We start from the raw sequence: 22,197 nt of genomic DNA, 5'->3' as shown, positions 1-22,197 counted from the left end.
TAGATATTTTTCAAGACACTTCTATACAGATTAAAGTGACATTTAAAGGCTTACCTAGGTTAATTAAGGTAACTAGGCAGGTTAGGATAATTAGGCAAGTTATTGTATAACGATGGGTTGTTCTGTAGACTTTCGAGAAAAAAAATATAGCTTAAAGGGGCTAATAATTTTGTCCCTAAAATAGTGTTTAAAAAATTTAAAAAGACTTTTAAAATACGACTTTTTCCAGAAGATAAAATATTATCAGAAAATTTCCTTGCTTTGTTAAACAGCATTTTGAAAATATTTTAAAAAGAAGAAAAAAAAATTGAAGGGGGCTAATAATTCTGACTTTAACTATATATATATATGTCATATATATGTATATATATGTATATATATATATATATATATATATATATATATATATGTATATATATGTATGTATATATATATGTATATATATGTATATATATATATATATATGTATATATATGTATATATATATATATATATATGTATATATATATATATATATATATATATATATATATATATATATACATATATATATATATATATATATATGTGTATATATATATATATGTATATATATATATATATATATATATATATATATATATATATATATATATATATATATATATATATATATATATGTATATATATATATATATATATATATATATATATATATATATATATATATATATATATATATATATATATACATATATATACATATATATATATATATATATATATATATATATATATATACATATATATACATATATATGACATATATATATATAGTTAAAGTCAGAATTATTATAATATATATATATATTAGTTGGTCAGAATTATTAGCCCACCCCTCTTTTTTTTTCTTTTTTAAAATGTTTAACAGGGCAAGGACATTTTAACAGTATATCTGATAATATTTTTTTCTTCCGGAGAAATTCTTATTTGTTTTATTTCAGCTAAAATAAAAGCAGTTTTAAAAAATTTTAACACTATTTTAGGGTCAAAATTATTAGCCCCTTTCAGCTATATTTTTTTGATAGTCTACAGAACAAATCATTCTTATACAATAACTTGCCTGAATACCCTAACCTGCCTAGTTAACCTAATTAACCTATTTAAGCCTTTAAATGTCACTTTAAGCTGCATAGAAGTTACTTGAAAAATATCTAGTCAAATATTATTTACTGTCATCATGGCAAAGATAAAATAAATCAGTTATTATTAGAAATGAGTTATTAAAACTATTATGTTTAGAAATGTGTTGAAAAAAATCTTCTCTCCGTTAAACAGAAATTGGGGAAAAAACAAGCAGGAGGCTAATAATTCTGACTTCAACTGTAGGTAAATTACAATTATACGTGTATACAAATAAAGAAATAAATTAAGAGCATTACAGGAAACCTAACCCTAATCAGAGTCAATAGATAAGTTCTTTATGTAGTACCAACCATCTGACACATTTTTGTTGTTTGACAAATGTAAAGATTTGAGCGGTGAGCTTTCTAGACTGCACATATTGTAACACAAAGTTCATTTCTGACATCACTGTTGAGGTTGTCTGACTTTGACAGTAATATGTTTGGGTTGTGTGTGTTTTATTCTGTAACTTCGATGCCCAGGAAAGTGCAAAAATGAATCCCAATAGCAAAGAAGAGTCATTTTTGAGAAGAATAGGCTCGGTATGGAGCGAGTGATTGGAAACCGCCTGGTCTCATCAGTTTCACAATAGCTTTTTGTCTATTTTTTTGAATGTTTTTCATAATGTTTTTTTTTCCTTTTCCTACTGGCAGAAAGGTACTGTGACTGCTGATCCAGAAAGAGGATTTGATAAAAGGAATTGACGATTTTCCAGACATTTCATCCACAAAAACATTCACCTATAATAGGTCTGTAAAGTACATCCAAAAACGCTCTTGTTTGTCACATAATATGTTAAACACAATGTACATGATGTTCTCCGTTGAATCGTACTGTGTTTCTGATGCAGCAGCCAGCTCATTTTAACAGCCCCAGTTATTTCATCTCATTTTCAAGTATTGAGAGAGCGTTTTACATCAAATTCAACAAGTTGGGATTAAGCTGTAACTTTAGAGTCAGTCATTTCAGTTAATAAGGCTCTGAGAGTGTAGGATAGATTGTGCTAGATGCTTATATAGTTACACACACCATTCTTCTGTCTATGTATAGGTTCTGTAATCGCTGTTAAAAAAAGAAGAGGGATTATTGTCAGCGGATATCGGCGTCCCGTTCCCTCCAAAAATACATAAAGAGCCGCTGGCGGTCAACTAATGAAATCTAATACTCATCCGCTAATGTTGGCTAACTGTAAATCCTCCTGATGGACAGTCCAGGTTTATTTGAGCATGTGGTCTTCTGTGTTTCAGCTGGACAGAAATGCTTTTCTGTAGCGTATAAATCAGCTGTTGAGATCATTACATGGACACAACATTGAGCCTCAGAGACTGAATCTGTGAAAAAGTTCAGCTTTGTCGCCAGGCTCAAATGAAAGGGCAGCTAATCCTCACTGTTTGCTCAGCATTTCAATTAGGACTCAAATCATTTGCTTAGGACAGGATCTGGTGGGAAGTAATACTCTCCATCTCCTGTGGCCCTCGCTGACATATCGAAGAAATGTTATTGCTCAGAGGTTGTGATCACTCAGGAGTTAGTTTATGACTTTTAAAATATCAGGTTTTGTTTTTTTAATCCTTTCAGGTGCATAAATGCATGAAATTTAGTGCATTATTAATATACAGAAGAGCTGTGGTATTACTTTATATGCAGTAGAGATCTATATTAGAAAACAACCTAAAATGTACATTTCAAGGTCGCTGATTGGTCTTATTAAACGTTTTTTTTTCTCTTCATTTAAGATTTTAGTCTTCCTGTATTGAAATATGATAAATGGAAATATATGCACATTACATATCTGACACACACTAGTTCATATCTGGAGTTTTGGTAGTAAAGTGATATGGCTGTTTATGTACCATTGGGAGGCATGTGTTGGCACAAGGCTGCAGGCCGAGTGCCTTTGTCCCAACAGTGACAATATATGGCCAAATTGCACTGCTAGCAGTGTAATATTGCTTTTATTCAATAGTTTGACGGCATAATTGTGTATATAAAAAAGAAAAGCAAACACACAGTGTGTAAAAATCCTTTTGTAAGAGGAACTACTACCATTCATTCACATCTGCAGCTAAAATCAAAACAGCAGAAACCCTTGCTACTTCACCAACGTCACTTTAGAACTATATTGAATGACTCTCTAGCGTAATGTCTGAAGTGATGACAAAACAGGTGATTTTGCTCACGTTTAAAGACTATAAGGCTGAACAGCATAAAATGCCATCAGTCTCTAGAGATTTCTCAGTATTTCTCTGTTGCAACAGAGATATTACAATAATTAAACCTGAAAAAGCTAGAGCAAAGCAAACACTATTAGATTACTATGGTATAAACACAGCACTACAACATACAAAAGAGAGAGATCAACTTAGAATATCACTTACCTGTTTTATATTTGATCAGCTGTATTCAGAAATGATGCTGAGTTTCTCCTCACAGCTAGAAGGTCACTGGTTCGAGTCCCTGCAGGGACAGTTGGCATTTCTGTGTGGTGTTTGCATGTTCTCCCTGTGTTGGTGTGGGTTTCCTCTGGGTGCTTTACTAAATAAACTAAATTGGCCGTAGTGTATGTGTGTGAATAAGTGTGTATGGATGTTTCTCAGTATCCTGTGCAAAACATGTGCTGGATATGTTGGTGGTTCATTCCACTGTGGCGACCCCTCATTTATAAAGGGACTAAGTTGAAGGAAAATAAATGAATGATTAATGTCCTGGAATAAGAAGCTGCTGGTCTCCAACATTCTTCAGAATATCTTCTTTTGTGTTCAGCTGTTAGAACCACTCAGAGTGATTAATGTTTTGAGTGAACTCTCTTTAAAAAGATTTTGTGTGTGATTTTTATCCCAGCTCCTCTTTAAACTCATTTCATTCCTATAATTCCTCTGTGCTCATATAAGCACACGGCCTACACAACTTGAAATTGCTTGTATTCAGCTCTTCTCTGACAAGCACTCTTGAAATCCTTGTGTGCCAACATGTTAACTAACTAAAGAACACGACTCTGAGGCTGTTAGACTGAATCAAGCTCACTGTCATTTACTGCAGTAAGACAGTTTCTACAAGGCCTCTTTTCTAATAAACATCAGTCAGCTCTTCAGGTCACACTATAAATTTGCTTCACAGTAAAAACACTCATGAGATGTCGTAAATGAGTCTTTGGAAAATGTATTTGGGATAGGTCGCAAGCTAATTAAATGTAGAGCTATAAAAACGGTGCTATAAAGCAACTAGCATCTTTGTACTGAGCATTTCGGATTTCTAGAAAATCAGCAGGCATTTTTCATGTGACTGCACTGGCACTGCACAATAGCTTGCTTCTTGTCAGTAAATCTTTAATGTAATTCGTTTCAATTTGTAGGACTGATCAATGCTGTTTTTTCATCATAAAATGACCTATAATATTCCAGTGCTAACCTACAGAATTACATTAAATTTCCCAATAGACCGCCTATTTACAAAGAATTGATTTCATTCAGACTTGCTGGACTTTTCTTCAGAAAATTAGATTTGTCAAATAAATTAGAGCCACATGAGAGGGGGAAACTGCAGAAACGCTGTATGTAAAGTAACTACAGCTTTAAATTATGCTAGAGAAATGTTTCAAAAATCATTCGTAAACAAATAATTAATCTGCATTCACAATTCAACAATGAATAAGCAAAGGTCAGTTCACATGGCAACCATTTTATAGCTATTTTCCACTTCATTTGTGCTATTTACAGCCAATCAAGCTACTTGAATAAGGAAAGAAAGAAAACATGAAAAGAGTAATGATGTTGATATTTAAGTATTTTAATATGTTCCATGAGGTTCAGTTTTAGTATAATGTTTTCATAACATTTTTTTGTTTGTTTGTTTTTCCTAATAATGATTTCTCTCACCTATGATTATGAGCTTTGGGTCATGACCGAAAGGACAAGATCTTGGATACAAGTGGCCGAAATTAGTTTCCTTCGAAGGGTGGCAGGGCGCACTCTTATGGATAGGGTGAGGAGCTCTGACACCCGGGAGGAGCTCGGAGTAGAGCAGCTGCTCCTCCACATCGAGAGAAGTCAGCTGAGGTGGCTCGGGCATCTGTTTCGGATGCCTCCTGGACGCCTACCTAGGGAGGTGTTCCAGGCATTTCCCACTGGGAGGAGGCCTCGGGGAAGACCCAGGACACGCTGGAGGGACTATGTCTCTCGGCTAGCCTGAGAACGGCTTGGGATCCCCCAGGAGGAGCTGGAGGAAGTGTCTGGGGAGAGGGAAGTCTGGGGTTCTGTCCTAAGACTTTTAATGCCAACCGCAGGCGTCTTTGGCTAAAAGGGAGCTGAATGAAGTGAGGTTCAAATTAAAAATGGTGGACTCTGCAGCTCTCAGGTCAGTTCACGCTATGCTGAATCATACACGTTACTCGTTTTTAATTGCAGCAATGATTTCAGCAAAAACAGTTAAATATGGTGAATTAAACTGCGGACACTGAATGCTTAGAATGAAACGTAAAAATGTAAGGTCACATATCCTGTCGTACAGGTGCAGTTCACTGTCAGACTGCAGTTGTTTTGCTTGTTGATGATTCCCCAGGCCTTGTACAGCTCTGTCTTCTTTCCTTGTCTTTGGCTAGACAGAACCTCGGTTTTTAGCACTACAAAGTTTTGAATCTGGTAATCATGGAACATTATTTCTTGCACATGACCACACTGAACAAAATTGTTGGCATCCAAAGATCTTTAGGCCTTTACTTTCTTTCTTGTTAAAACACTTGGAGCTTCAATGAGATAGTTGTATATTTGGGGTTGGATGCTTGGCCATTTGATCATATCCGATATCCATTGGGAGGGTGCTATCGAAAATGGACCTGTCAGATGAACTCCGCTCACTTTAACGTTAATTTTGCAGAATAACTGTGCTTATCACTGGGTGACAAGCTGGTTTAATACGCTGAAAGCATTATGTAAATAATATATAATATGGATTAATCAATATAATTTATTTCTAAGACAACAACAAACTCTGTACCGCATCGGATGTCATTCCCTCGCTGTAAATGTTAGCGCTCCTGTTTTTTTTCTGCCGCCTCGCTGCACACGCATCCTGATTGTTTGCAAACTGGTAATGCATCTATAGGGGAATTGGGTTGGCTAAATTGTCCATAGTGCATGTGTGTGAATGAGTATGCATGGATATTTCCCAAGCATAGGTTGCAGCTGGAAAGGCATCCGCTGTGTAAAACATATACTGGATAAGTTGGCAGTTCATTTCGCTGTGGCAACCCCAGATTAATAATGAGACTAAGCTGAAAAAGAAAATGACCGAATGATTTATGTGGAAAGACATTTGCGACCCTCATACTGAAATTATTTTTTGAAGTCCCCTGAGGTAAATGTTAGTAAAAGACAACTGCACGCGTACATCTGCAAGATGTTTTAAAGATTGTTTGATCTGGAAGACATCTGTGTGTTTAAAGATCAGATAAACATCTTACTATCAATGGGTCTACCAAATGAACATTCTGAATTTTAAAAATCTTAAAGACATGTTGTAAACGTCTTAAAATTGATGTTGAATAGATAAGCCAGCACCATAATAAATAAACATAAACATCAAATAAACAGATGTATGATATACGGGATCTAGGCTAAACGGCATTGGGAGCAGTGGTGATGTATGCCAGCTTAATGTGGGTATAAATAGCTCGGGACGAACTGAAGAGAAAGCTCTTGAGGTGGATCTATGAACCAGTCTGTGACCAAAGTGAATGGCGGATAAGGAGTAATTCAGAAGTGGCAGACCATGGTTAAGATGGCTGGGCCACTTAGAGAGATTGCACGAACAGAGCAATTGTATCCGGATGCAGCCTTTTTGATGCAAGCTGAGATTGCATTACTCAGCGATGCAATGTCAGACATAATGCACTCAATGGAGTGAGCGACGTCACTGTGACAGGTAGGGTTAGGGGTGGGGTTAGGTGAGGGCATTAAAAAGCATTGGATGCAGCTCAGATTGCACTGCACCAGATCTGCATTCAGACCCCTGTCGAACAGAGAGCTGCTAAGAAAATATACAAGCTAAAGCCGAAAGGAAGGAGACATCCTGGCAGGCCACAAAAGAGGTGGTTAGACAATGTAGAAGAAGATCTACATTTCCTAGGAGTGTGTGTTTGGAGATATCGAGCATTGGATCGGGAACGCTGGAGGCCAAGACTCTACAAGGGCCGTACCCCTGCTGGAAGAAGATACATGTGCTATCTGGGTATTTTGATTGACTAACATCATTGCATAGGAAAAGGAATCAAAGTGGTGCACATCAAATGTTATGAAAACATTACTGTAATAAAAATAATTTACAGACAAAGCATCGCTAAATTATTTTATTATTATTCAATTATTAAGTAGCTGATGAAGCATGTGTTGTCAGTTCCAGTACAATTATTAACTTTTCTTCGGCCTAAACTCTATCTCAGAGGTTACCACAGTGGAATGAACCACCAACTATTCCTGCATATGTTTAACGCAGTGCAACCTAGTATTGGCAAACACCCATACACACTCACACACTACAGCAATTTAGTTTAATTTAATTACCCATGATTTGTGCATGTCTTTGGACTGTGGGGGAAACCGGAGCATCCATTGAGAAAACCCACACAGAAATGCCAATTGGCCCAGCCACGACTCAATCTAGAGAACTTCTTACTGTGAGGCAACAGTGATAACCACTGAGCCACCGTGCTGCTCAGTTCCAGTACATTTTTCTACAAATGTGCATGTTTCTTTGTAATCTCTAAGCTCTGAAAAAAAATGACAAATTCAAAATGGCGGAAAAGTAAACTTGTTTCTGACACTGGGATTCTTCAGAAGTCAAAGCGGAAGTTTTTTCTGTTTGTCAGCAGACTCCATTTGTAAAACATTCAAAACAAAGAGTATACAGTAATAATCTGCAATGATTATAAAGAAACTTAAAGAGTAGGAGCAAAATGAGCATAAGTAAATTTGGGTCAAAGCATGGGCAGGCATGGTTTTTATTTTTATTTTTTGTGAACCTTTGGGGTTTTGAACTATAACTTAAATGCAACGTGCGACATTCAGTTGACAAAAATAGCCTGGGCTCTTTAACATACAATATCTGCCATAATTATTTTGATGATTTCACTTTATGTTCAAGAGCTTTGCAAACTGGTGATCTGGATATTTTTACAGTTTTTCCTCAGTCGCTTTGGTACATTTCTCACAACACAATTTACATTTGCACAACAGTTAATGCATTTCTCAAAACAGTTAGTACCAACTGCAAAACCTAGTTGATAACCTGCAAAAGCATGTCAATTGCTCAAAATGGATAGTTCATTCCTCAAAAGCAAGTATTGATGTCAATGAAAGTGTCAGTGTCATCAAGATGAAAAGTCCTGACACCTTTGTTTATGAACAAGATAGTCAAATGGCTTTCTCATGTTTTCATTATGACAGTTTAATCTGTAAGTTTTTTCCAATGCAAAAAAGCCAGGTTTTGGTGACACGTCCTGAAAATGCTCAAGCCAGCTCTATATTTGCACAGCGGTTTGAAAACTACAGTAAAGTTAGGCATCACTGCATTTAGTGAGGTATCTGAGTACAAGACACTGAATATGTATGTTCCACATTTTTACAGCATCTTCTCTTTACAATTGTATTTATTCACACCAAAGTGCAAAATAATAAACACACCCTTATTTACAACAAACATTAACTCCCTTTGGGTAGAGCTGTGCACAACTGTAAAAAATATTGCAGTATATATTGGATCTGAATCTACAACACACAAAGGTCTGTAAATCATTCATCAAATCGTTCAATTTAGAAGACATTTTCAGGAAAAAAAAGATTTAAATTTTTAATAAAATTAGCTTGACAGATTTCGACAACTAGTTCAACATTTTAGTATGTAATGACTTAAGTAATGAAATGAGGACTATTAGTTTTATATGGAGTGACTATTCAGCATTCACAAGTTTAGATAATGGACTGACATGACATAAGCAAATAATATTATAAACAGTAGAGATTTGTCTGAAGCATGTCCAACAGCATTTGCAATTTGTTGGAAGGAATGAGAAACTGCTACTATGATGTGCACAAATGACTAATTGATTTGAGAAATGCATGAACTGTTGTGCACATGTAAATAGTGCTGTAAGAAATGCACCAAAGCCACTGAGAAAAACTGTAACAGGCCTAAGTATCTCATGTTATTATAAACACTATATTTAACTATAGCGGCTAATTTTTCAAAACTCTTGTACATGAAACTAGTTTTTCTGCATTGCAAGATTAGATTGACACATTCAAAGAAATTCCTCCCCAAAACCCATGTATGACCATTGCTTTCTCACATACCTAATATCATGAATTATTGTCTTGGCGAGCTTTCAGCATGTGAATTCACAACTTAATGACAATATGCTAAAATGTGCTTCTGATGTGGTCATGACTGAGTCACATAATTACTGCTAATTGCGGCTATTTGAAGCATCCAGAATCCATACAGACACAGACTACAACGCCCTCTATTGACTGCATTTAGTTCATCAACTCAATATGAGTGAGTGTTTAACTTTGAACTCTACTGAGGATAGATAGATAGATAGATAGATAGATAGATAGATAGATAGATAGATAGATAGATAGATAGATAGATAGATAGATAGATAGATAGATAGATAGATAGATAGATAGATAGATAGATAGATAGATAGATAGATAGATAGATAGATAGATAGATAGATAGATAGATAGATAGATAGATAGATAGATAGATAGATCTTCATTTGTGCATTGACTTTAAATCAGCTGGTGTCAAGTGTATGAAATGTTTTGCTTTCAAAATGTGTCAGCATTAAATCATGTCTTGGTACGATAGCATACATGATTCAATACTGTGGGTGTAAAGCCTAAAAAATTATCCCAATCCATGCCTAATGTATATTTTAAAATAAAGGGCCTAAATATTTTATAATAATATCGAATAATTCAAAAGCACCAGCACTTGAGGCGTCCGAAATAGGATCAGATCCAATTTAGCTGATGCCTGAGGAAAACAGCAGCACTAATGGTGGCTGGAGACACTGTCCTTGCACTTTGAGTTTCGGTAGAAACCCCTGCGCGGGGAATACAGATGCCCTGCCAGTCTGCTCTTGTCAAACGGTCCTCAGGGGTGATGGGCAGTAATTACATATCAGCACAATTACCCAACACTGCCATGAGAACAATACGCTGAGCTGGCCGTATCCTTTGCATCTGCTCATTACCGCAGTAAGCTCATTGTGTAATCCAGCAGCAACCGTTTCACTGTGGTGACTGCCTATAATTTCCTCTGCCAGTCCATTCAGTCCCATGGCTTTATTTGACCAGCTCGTTTATCATGCCAAATCATTGAAATTCTTGTTTTCAAATTGTCAACAATTTTCAAAAATGCACCAGTGGCATGCGACCTGTTCAAAATATGACCAAGTTAAAGAAATACTATTAAAAAAACTGCACCCCAATTCGCAAATATACACTTATACACTACACTACATTCTAAAAGTATGTTATTGTAAAGAAAAGTACCTGTTGAATGTGTAACAGAAAAGTATTCAACTATCCTTATTAACGGACCATTATGTTGCTTGGTTATGTCCCCTGTCAATCATCTCAACACATCATCCATATTTTTTTTCATATTTAGTTACAATTTTGGAGATGTAGCAGCAGGTTAATCTGCTATTTGCAAGTCTTTCAAGCAGAGGAATCTCCTCAGGTCTTTGGATAATGATGCATTCAGAATTAATGTCCAACCGTTAATATGTAAATAATATAATGTTTTAACAGTGTAACACTGTTATTCAATTCATTCATTTATTCATTTTCCTTCGGCTTAGTCCTTTTATTCATCAGGGGTTGCCACAGTGGAATGAACTGGCAACTAATCTAGCATATGTTTTGCACAGCGGATGCCCTTCCAGCTGCAACCCAGCACTGGGAAACATCCATACACACTCATTTTCAGATATATGGCCCATTTAGTTTTATTCAAATCACCTACAGCGCATGTCTTTGGACTGTGGCGGAAACTGAAGCACCAGGAGCAAACCCACGCAAACACGAGGAGAACATACAAACTCTATACAGAAATAAACTGACCTAGCCGGGACTTGAACCAGCAACCTTCTTGCTGTGAGGCGACAGTACTAACCACTAAGCTACCGTGTCATCATATAATATAATATAATATAATATAATATAATATAATATAATATAATATAATATAATATAATATAATATAATATAATATTTTCCAGTTCTCTAGATATTAATTAAAAGTCATTCAAACAACTTTATAGCCTCTTTACTGCTTGTTTTGACGTTGGTCTGCTCGTATTTTGTTTGCACCTTTCCCTGAGTTTGTAGTTCTAATCGAATTCACATGCAAAGCACAATGTAGGGTGGGAAATATTAGCGGTTATAGTACGAACGGTTCTACACTTCGAATTTCTATGTAGTACACCATCTGGTACCCTTTGGCATACTCTTTACCATATACACCAGTTTGGGACGTACTAATTTTTTTTTTTTTGGAATACTTTTTAGGATAGTATGCCAATTGGGACGCAGTATAGTTAGAGTTGACTTGAATCATTTTTGAATCCGTTTAGCTGATTTCTTGTTTTAGAGGGGTCACTTTTAGCTTAGCTTAGCATAATGAATTGAATCCGATTTGACCATTGTAAAATTCAGGAAATAATTACAAAATGAAAATTAAGGAAAAAAAGTAGTATTTTGTGCAATAACGGTAAATGAAAAAAATTAATCAAGAACCTCTGCTGCTGTATCGTGGCTGCACCAGTCATTTGAGAATGGGCTGTCATCTCGCGTACTGTATTTTGAATTGAATTTGGCTGTGCTTCTCATTGCATGCTGGCTACATAAATCACAGTCTCTAGAAACGTCCGTGGGACTAGGTTTTCAGAATGAGCTAGGGTTGCATATATCCTACGTCACGTTGTGGTGGGCCTCAAAATCACTGGGATTTGAGTTATATTTTAAAGTCAGGAAATTTAAAAAAGAGACCTGTTGGGTTTATATCACTCCAATATGACTGCGGACACACTATACACACAGTTCTGTCCAAACAGCTTACAAAAGTTGACTTTCATCATAGATGCCCTTTAAATAGCACACTATTCTAGGGAGCAGCCATTTCTAGTTGTGTCTAAAGGAGTAAAGTATGTGGTATCAAGGAGTAAAGCATTCAGAAACAAAACGCCATCCCTTCTGGCGCACAATTCACTCACTTTTTTCAGTCACTCCTTAAAGTGGACCATATTAGTAGCATTTGGAATAGTGAATGAGGGTAGCGACCTAGCTCTCTGGCCCGGCTCCGCAGTGAATTACGGTACATAGTTTGACCAAGTCTGGCTTGCAGGCAAGGGCCAAACATGGTTCATGTCTGGGCCAAGTTTAAGCCCATGTCTTCTTGGCCGGCTTAAAGATGGAGTCACCTCTGCCAAACCTGGGCCATGTTTGGCCCATTGGAACCTTATGCTATAGTGCCAAATGAATGCATTTAAATGAATTTGATTTGAATTAATGGGTTTGCTGACCGATTCAATATTAACAAGCAGTTAATGAGGTTTATTAAAGTAGCCAGTCACTGTAATATCTCTAACACTGAGCATTCTTATATTACACACATCTGACTTTTGCAATTTAATGCCTCAAATTGTAAAGATAGGAACAAAAGTCTGTTTCTCAATTAAATATTTTTCTTTCAGAGTCTTTGGCTCTTTATCAAGAGTGTTTTAAGGACTTTGTAGTAAGGAGTTTGTGCACGTCTGCTTTAAAGCAATCCACACTCAGTCTACAAGGACTATGTGGACAAAGCATGAAATTATTCATCTCTGACAAGTGACAACCCAAAACAGCCACAGTAGCATAGAGACTCAATGAGCAAACAGAGACATCTAGTGGCGTTTTTCTGCGCCTTTTTAAACATCGATAATTAGGCTACTCTGAGGTAATATTATTATTACCATAGCAACTGAATCTTTCCTTGCTCATCTATTTTTGGAACCCATACATTTACACCTACTTATCTTCAATTCCCTTTCATGCATTTTAAAGGGTGTACATGAGTCTAACATCAGTTAATGAGTGACATTTTAATCTAATTTGTTCGCTACACCGAATTATGTTTATTAAATCAGTACCTAAATTAAATCATAATTAACTGAACACATTTCACATATTCACCACAACATGCAGTTTAGAAATGCTCTTATTGTGGTTTACAATCATGATATTTGATCTTCTGCCAAAATCGATGAGGTTGCTAACTGAAAAATCTATTCACATAAAACTTACCAGCATATTTTACATAGCATTTACCAGCACCGCATTTTTTGTCATGTAATTGTTCTGCTAGTTTGCTGTCTGTAATACTATAGATAAGATAGTGGAGTGTAATGAACAGCATGTGGTTTTGATTGTGAAGGCAAACTCAGTGAACCTATTGGTGAGACTGACTGCAGTCAGCTAGGTTTACATAGTTTACATGCATTTATTTTCTTTTCGGCTTAGTCCCTTTATTAATCAAGGGTTGACACAGTGGAATGAACCACCAACTTATCGAGCATATGTTTTACGCAGTGGATGCCCTTCCAGCCAAAACCCAGTACTACACTCTTGCAATTACATCCACACAAATCCTGCGGTTGATTTAGTTTACTCAATTCACCTATACCCCATGTCTTTGGACTGTGGGGGAAACTGGAACACCCAAGGTAAACCCACGTGAACACGGGGAGAACATGCAAACTCCACACAGAAATACCAACTGACCCAAGACTCGAACCAGCGACCTTCTTGCTGAAAGGCAACAGTGCTACCCACTGCGCCACTGTGTCCCCACATAGTTTACATCACATCTCTATTTCTTTAGTTTACTCTATTTATTGTCATTTATTTGTATTCAAAAGAATATCAAAGAACCAATCAGGATGCATTTCCATCTTTGTGGAGACTGGAGAGGCAGAAACCGATACAGTTTTGTTTAAACTTTGATTTGCCTGGGAGTGAAACAATATATTAGGCCTGTGTAAAAATTAAATTAGATTTCTTGTTGGCCTATATAAACAGGTATACCTTATATACATTATCAGAAAGACTGGGGCTTACACTTTTTCCAGATTATACCCAACAAGCAGGTTTGTGTTTAATAGACATCTAATAGATGTCCAAACATAGATATATTGGCTAAACCAAGGCTAGATTTGGGATGTCAGTGAAAATCTAATATATACCTAACAGTAGTCCATAAGACTCATCAAATGCACACTAGACTTCACATATGTAGTCATTGATTCCTGTGTATTTGATTGTATTTGACTGTTTTTTTGGACTGTTTTAGACATAGGTTTTCACTAACAACACACACACACACACACACACACACACACACACACACACACACACACACACACACACACACACACACACACACACACACAAATTCTTCCTGGGTAGTTTACTTGAAAAGCTAGTATACTATTTTTAGACGTTTGTAGTATTGACTAAGGAAAAGATGTTAAATATTTCTTTGCAGTATATTTGAAACTTGAAAATATAAAATGAAAATTTTAAAACATAGTGCATCTGGAACGTATTTATAGCGCGTCACTTTTGCCACTTTTTGTGTTACAACCTTATTCAAAAATGGCTTAAATTAATTTATTTCCTCAAAATTATACACACAATACCCAATAATGACAATGTGAAAAAAATTTTTTTTTAAATTGATGCAAATTTATCAAAAATAAAAACCCTGAAAAATCACATGTACAGAAGTGTTTACAGCCTTCGATGTAAAGCTCTAAATTGAGCTCAGGTACATTCTGTTTCCAATGAAAATTCTTGAGATGTTTCAGCAGCTTAATTGGAGTTTACCTGTGGTAAATTCAGTTGATTAGACATGATTTAAAAAGGCATACACCTGTCTATATAAGGTCCCAGGGTTGACAGTGCATGTCAAAGCACAAACCAAGCATGAAGACAAAGGAATTGTCTGTAGACTTCCGAGACAGGATTATCTTGAGGCACAAGGCTGAGGAAGGTTACGGAAAATCTTCTGCTGCTCTGAAAGCACAGTGGCCTCCATCATCCATAAGTGGAAGATGTTTGGAACCACCGAGCTCTCCCGTGCTGGTTGGCCATCTAGGCTGAGTGATCGGGGGAGAAGGGCCGTAGTCAGGGAGGTGATCAATAACCCGATGGTCACTCCAGAACTCCAGAGTTCTTCTGTGGAGAGAGGAGAACCTTACAGAAAGACAACCATCTGTGCAGCAATCCACCAGTCAGGCCAATAGAGTAGTAGAGTGGCCAGAAGGAAGTCAGGATAGAGGGAAAGATGAATGCAGCAATGTACAGAGACATCCTGAATGAAAACCTGCTTCAGAGTGCTCTTGACCTAAGACTGGGGCAATGCTTCATCTTCCAGCAGGACAATGCAAAAGCACATACAACCCAAAGTACACCACCAAAATATCAATGGAGTGGCTTCACAACAACTCTATGAATGTCCTTCAGTGGCCCAGCCAGAGCCCAGACCTAAATCCTATTGAACATCTCAGGAGAGATCTGAATGGCTGTACACCGTCGCTTCCCATCCAACCTGATAGAGCTTGAGAGGTACTGCAAAGAGGAATGGGGCAAAATTCCCAATGACAGGTGTGCCAAGCTTGTGGCATGATATTTAAAAACACCTGAGGCTGTAATTGCTGCCAACGGTGCATCAACAAAGTATTGAGCAAAGGCTGTGTATACTTCTGTACATGTGATTTTTCAGGTATTTTTTTTTTTTTTATAAATTTGCAACAATTTCAAAACATATTTTTTGACATTGTCATTAAGGGGTATTGTGTGTAGAATTTTGAGGAAATAAATCAATTTAGTCCATTTTAGAATAGGGCTGTAACATAAAAAATGTGGAAATTTTGAAGTGCTATGAATACTTTCCGGATGCACTGTAGTATATAATCTGCTCAATATTGAAACTTTTAACTTTAAGATAAAGTATATGTCAGAATTAGTAGTCCTGTTGGTAAGCATGAGCTGTAAAAAATAATCTGTGTTGTTTCATATTTTAATCTTTCATTCTAAAAATGGACATAAGAAAGCTTTTCACTGGAGTTGGTGTGGAGAAAGTTTACAAAATAAACTCCTTTGAACGGCAACATGGTGACTCAGTGGTTAGCACTGGTTCGAGTCATGGCTGGTGTGGAGTTTCTATGATCTCCTCATGTGGATTTCCTCCTGGTGCAAATTCCAAAGACATGTGGCATAAGTGAATTGGATAAACTAAATTGACTGTAGTGTGATTGTGTGTGTGTGTGGATGAGAGAGCGTATGGGTGTTTCCCATCCACCACATAAAACATATGCCAGAGTATTTGGCTGTTCTTTCCACTGGGGTGACCCATGATAAATCAAGGGCTAAGCTACTAGTGAGTGGGTGAACGAGAAAACTTTTTCCAACCTGAGCACAACTCTAAATGATGTAATTGCTTATTAAGACATTGCAATCGACTGAAGATGTTACAAATTTTGCCTGGAAGAGTGTATTTTCCTAATGCACATTGAGAGGCCAAACATTCTCCAAGGATCACGGCTGGAAAATTTCAGGAATATAGTTAGTTGGTCAATAGAAACTATTGGACCTTCAAACCTGTCAGATGAAACTATTAAAAACTAAAACTGATTTTGAGATGGGTTTAAATCAGGGGTCACCTAAGCTGTCCTATAGAGTTTTGATCTCCGGTTTAAACTGATACACAAGACTATATACTGTTGTGGGCTAATGGTCCAGGACATCTTGAATCATGGATTTCGTACACCTGAGCACCCAGTAGAAACCCACGCAAACAGAATAATACGGCATGGCAGAATAAATGTTAATTAATTAATTTATTAATTATTACTCATTTGAGTGGTTAGCACTGTCGCCTCACATCAAGATGTTTAGTGGTTCGAGTCCCAACTGTGCCAGTTGGCATTTCTGTGTGGAGTCTGCATGTTCTCCCTGTGTTCGTGTTGGTTTCCTCCAGGTGTTCTGGTTTCCCCCACAGCCCAAAGACATGCGCTATAGGTGAATTGAATAAGCTTAATTTAATTTATAGGTGAATTTAATAAGCTTTAATAAGCTTAAAACCGTAGTGTATGAGTGTGTGTGAATAAGTGGGCATGAGTGTTTCTGGGTTACTGGGTTACTGGGTTGCAGCTGGAAGGGCATCCATTGTTAAAAAACATATGCTGAAATAGTTTGCGATTTATTTCACTGTGGCAACCTCTGAAATAGAGACTAAGCCGAAGGTGAATGAATGAATGAATGAATGACTGATTACTAAAAGTTTACTCAAAGCTGCACACATTCTTTCATCAAGTTTGTTTTTTCATAGATCACAACCTTAGCATGGGAAGTTGTGTACACACGTTTCCATCCACTGTGTAGGAATGCTCTCTATATATACTGTAAGACCCGTGGGCGGTAGGTGTCCAGGAACAGAGTTGGAGACCTCTGCTAAATAGAGGAATGTGTATGACACAGATCAGAAAATGTAAAGGGAATGGAGAGATGTTCCTTCTGATCTTTTTCCTGGTGGAAATTGGGGACAATAAATGTTGCCACCATTATTGATTAAAATACTTTATTTAACAATTATGCAATTCCATGCAAATGTCAACCTTGCCATAAAAAATTATTAAGTTTTCACCAAATACGTAAACCGTTTTTAGTTTTTTTTTTTGTAGGCTTGTATTTTATAATCATTTAGAAATACTCAAAAATATCTCCGTCAATGTTTTTAAACAATTATATTTGATTTACTATAGTCACACAACTGCCAATTTCACATTTGTCACATAACGAAGAGGTGTCACCCATAACAGAGCTTTTTCTTCATGAATGCAAAATGTCAAATAAAATAAAGTCATTTATGTTTGTTTTAGATAGACATCTTTTATCCTTTTGATTATCATTAATGTTTATGGGTTGTGCAGTTTATTTCACAAAATTTCGAGTTTGTTGTAAACTCGCACACGTTTTTAGTCACATTTTTCTCATTTAAAGTACAAAACATGTTTGCAGATTGATATTTTTCTGATCCCTTAACTCTGTGGTCAGTGGTTCTGTGAAACATAAACAGATTTTTCAGCGTAATGTTAACAATATACTTTCTCTGTGAGTTTATGTTGTGAGTTTTACAGCAAATGTCACAGCTATAACGCTGTAATTGCTCACTTATCACTTATTTTCTGAATTAAAATATCAACAGGATAAATAATGCAAAATAATATTTTCACAAACTTCTTTATTTGTATTTACAAACACAAATCTAATATTTAGTACTTATTTTGTAAGGGAATTTTATTAAACTTTATTGATTACAACACCGTGTTATTTTTATACATGCCAATGTTCATTCATTCATTTTCTTTTCGGTTTAACTTTAGTCCCTTTATTATTTAGTCCCGCCAACTTATCCGGCACGTTTTTACGCAGTGGGTGCCCTTCCAGCCGCATTCCATCTGTGAGAAACATCCATACACACACACATTCACTACGGACAACTTTAACCTACCCCAGGGGTGTCAAACTCAATTCCTGGAGGGCCGAAGCCCTGCACAGTTTAGTTCCAACCCTGCTCCAACACACTTACCTGTAGGTTTCCAACAAGCCAGAAGGACTCAATGGGCTCTATTTTGACGGTCCATGCGCAGAGCGCAAAACGCAGGGCGCAAACGCTTTCAGGGCGTGTCAGAACGCATTTTTGCTAATTTACGGATGGGAAAATCTGCTTTGCACCAAGGCGCATGGTCTAAAAGGGTTGAGTTTATTTTCTTAATGAGTTATAGGTGTGTTTTGAGAATAAACCAATTAGAGTCTCATCTCCCATTCCCTTTAAGAGCCAGCAGCGTCGCACCATAAGCCATTCGCTATTTACATGACGCAAATTAAGTCTAAGTGGAAAAACTGAGCATTTCACAAGCAAACAGTTAACAGTTTTTTTTAACAGAAAACTGTTAAACAGAGCATCTACTGCGTGAGAATGAGAGATATTGGATCACTTTCACTTTCGCTCTTGGATAGGGAAACCTTTATGCACAGACATCAATTAGTCTATAAATAATTAATTGCGTTTGTTAAGCGCAAATATTCGTTTCAAAACTATTTCTAAATTCAGTTCTAATATTAACGAAGTGTGTACAAAAACCTGAGTTATATCCTAATACACATGCTGTGCCTCTTGGTCTAAAACCTGACAGGTGGGCAAATCTAAGCTTGTTTTTAATAAAACAAATATAAATATGGATATATTAAATAATACTGCTAATAATAATAATAACATTATACAAAAGCAAATTGTTATGAATGAACTGAAAAAGCCTCCAGAGATGAAGAAGACATAAAAGCAGTGGTTTTTCATATTTATGTAGGCTAGAAAATAATATGTTTTGTAATATTTTAATCCTTTATATTTATATCCTATATTTATTCTTATTATATCCTATATATATATCCCTAATATTAATTTTTTTTTCATATGTAAAGATATCTGCCTATTGCTCTCTTGTGCGTATTAAGCAGTGTGTAAGCGAGGCGCAACTCTGCGCCGGAGTTTAGACCGGGTTAGTTTTGGTCTAATGAAAAATCTATTATAGTTTCTCAAAATAGCAACGCGCCAGCAGTGCGCCTCAGAACGCCTCCCTTTTTAGACCAGAACGCCTATGTGCGCATATCTGAGCGCATATGCATTTGCTATTTAAACAGTGTAGTGCAGCGCCTCAAAATGACTCTTGCGCCAAGCTGAAACTACCAAACAAGTATTTCGCCGCGCCTTGCGCCCCATTGCGCCCCATTGCGCCGGGTGTATGATAGGGCCCAATTAGTTTGATCAGGTGTGTTTAATTAGGGTTATAACTAAACTGTGCCGAGCTGCGGCCCTTTTGGGACTGAGTTTGACACCTGTGACCTACCCAATTCACCTATACCACATGTCTTTGGACTGTGGGGGAAACTGGAGCACCAGGAGGAAACCCACGCAAAAACAGATGCCAATGTTGAAATAAAAAAAATAATGATAAAATAGTTATTTGTATTTATTATAGAAAAAATTAATACCTGGAATATGTATTAAAGTAGGCTGTTATTGTAGATGTAGAAATTGTTTCAGTTACTTTTCATGCTAAAAATACTGAAATGACTCCCATATAAACACATTTACTTTAGCAAAAATTCAACCCATGTTTAGTTCATGTTTTAAAAATGTTCTTGGTCCATTTGATGCAAGTGCTCCCCTCAATCGCCCCACAAATCTCAGATATCATGTATTTGAACGATGCACTGTCTGTTTAAAAGAAACTGGAGAGCCCGCCCACTACAGTGGGAGAAACGCCCTGTACCGTCATCTGGGAGGAGCTACAGGCGCAGTATCAGCCCCTTTCTAACAAAACGCAACGCTGAACGTTTTCTCAGTATCAAAGACGATTATCAATAACATAGATCGACTCCGGAGCTCAATGCGGAGAAAGGTAACCTCATTTCTTACTCATAATCTATCAGTGTGACTGAAATTGCTGTGAGCGAAAGCACATGGGCTATGCAGTTGCGTCTTTAGCAGGGCTAACAATCACAGCATTATCATCGGCGTCCATCTGAGGTAAGTTAGTCAGGGATTGTCCTCAGATTCACCCAGAAAATAAACCGCAGTCTTAGTAATCAAGCATTAACCTCCATATTATGAAATATAGGTCATTGCATGCAGATTCGCGGCTTGCGCGTGCCAGTAGCCATGCGCGCTGCCAGAAAATATGCTTCATTCTCATATGGAACTCATGCTAAACTGTATTTCAATGTATGTTTCACATGACATCCACCTTCGTGTGTTGTCGTTAGCTGGGACGATTGTTTTACTGCGCAAATGACCTGTAATCATAATATTATGTAGGCCATATAGGTGGATCCCCGTCTTTGTCTCACACGCGCGGCTCATTCCTGCAACTCTCAGCTAGCCAGCTGTTGGTTTGATTTCAGACACTGATTCCCAGAACTGGCCAACTGTTGTCCTTATGTGTCCACAATGACTCTCAAAGTCTAAACTTTTGATCATCATTTTTAATTGTACACGTTTGTTTGTTTATAAAAGCGTCACAGGCGTGACTGAATCTTATAAGACGCGCCAAGAACGAGTTAAAGTCATATTCACATAATAAAGTTAAATGCAAGTATGCTAAGCTTAAAAAAGTCCAGTAGTTTATTTTAATAGATATTTTGCATGCAGCCTAAAGAGACATTTCACCCCAAAAATGGATATATATACTCATCTCTAAGTGGTTTCTAAGTAAAGTTTTCTGTTAAACATAAACGAAGATACTTTGAAGAATGTTAGAAACTGGAAACAATTTGAAGATTTCAGATACAAAAAAAACTCTAAATGCTGTCTGAAAATTTCCTCTAAAATTTTTATTTTTAATTCGGCTCCTGTGTGTATGTTCAGTAATATCGCTTTGATGGCAAAGATTAAATTGGAGTAGAGTTGGTTTTATATTTGCACATTCGTTCATTTAACTGTCTCTATTTTTTACCACGCTAATTTTAATTTTTGGTCAGAATTAGCATGCAAGTATAACTTCAAAACAACATTAGCACTATCTAATTGACTGTAATCAATAGCTGTACTTAGATAATCATTGGCTGCTAATATAATTTCCTAATTTAGAATTTGCAAAGAATACTTTTCTGAAATTATGTTGTTAAGGAGAATGTCTGAATGTAAACCAACTTTACCTCAATACAGATTAAGTCCTTTAAAGTGAAATATCTTAAAACCTCTTAACTTCATCTGAAATTTTCCTCTAATTTAAGTATTTTCATCAGGCTCCTTTGTGTATGTTCAGTATTATCACTTTTATATCAAAGAATAAGACTTTAAAGTAAAATATCTCAACATAAACAAAGGAGGCTGAGAAAAATTTTCATTTTTGAGGGGAAATTT

At 36.4% G+C, this 22,197-nt stretch overlaps 1 protein-coding gene across 3 annotated transcripts in view; it reads left to right on the top strand.

Annotated features, from left to right (window-relative positions):
* Positions 1-20,626: 20,626 nt before the first annotated feature.
* sestd1 (SEC14 and spectrin domains 1) overlaps positions 20,627-22,197 on the top strand; it is a 63,937-nt gene continuing 62,366 nt past the window's right edge. For 2 of the 3 annotated variants that reach the window (XR_012384881.1, XM_005167875.6), the window contains exon 1: positions 20,627-20,734. The gene's annotated coding sequence lies outside the window, so the exon portion shown is untranslated. Of the gene's footprint in view, positions 20,735-20,798; positions 20,863-22,197 lie in introns of those variants that run through there. The other variant, NM_182881.2, reaches the window with a different exon arrangement.

Source organism: Danio rerio, chromosome 9, assembly GCF_049306965.1.
Source record: "Danio rerio strain Tuebingen ecotype United States chromosome 9, GRCz12tu, whole genome shotgun sequence".
Taxonomy (NCBI): Eukaryota; Metazoa; Chordata; class Actinopteri; order Cypriniformes; family Danionidae; genus Danio; species Danio rerio.
The sequence above is the reverse complement of the archived record's forward strand: the minus strand, read 5'-3'. Positions and strand labels throughout refer to the sequence as shown.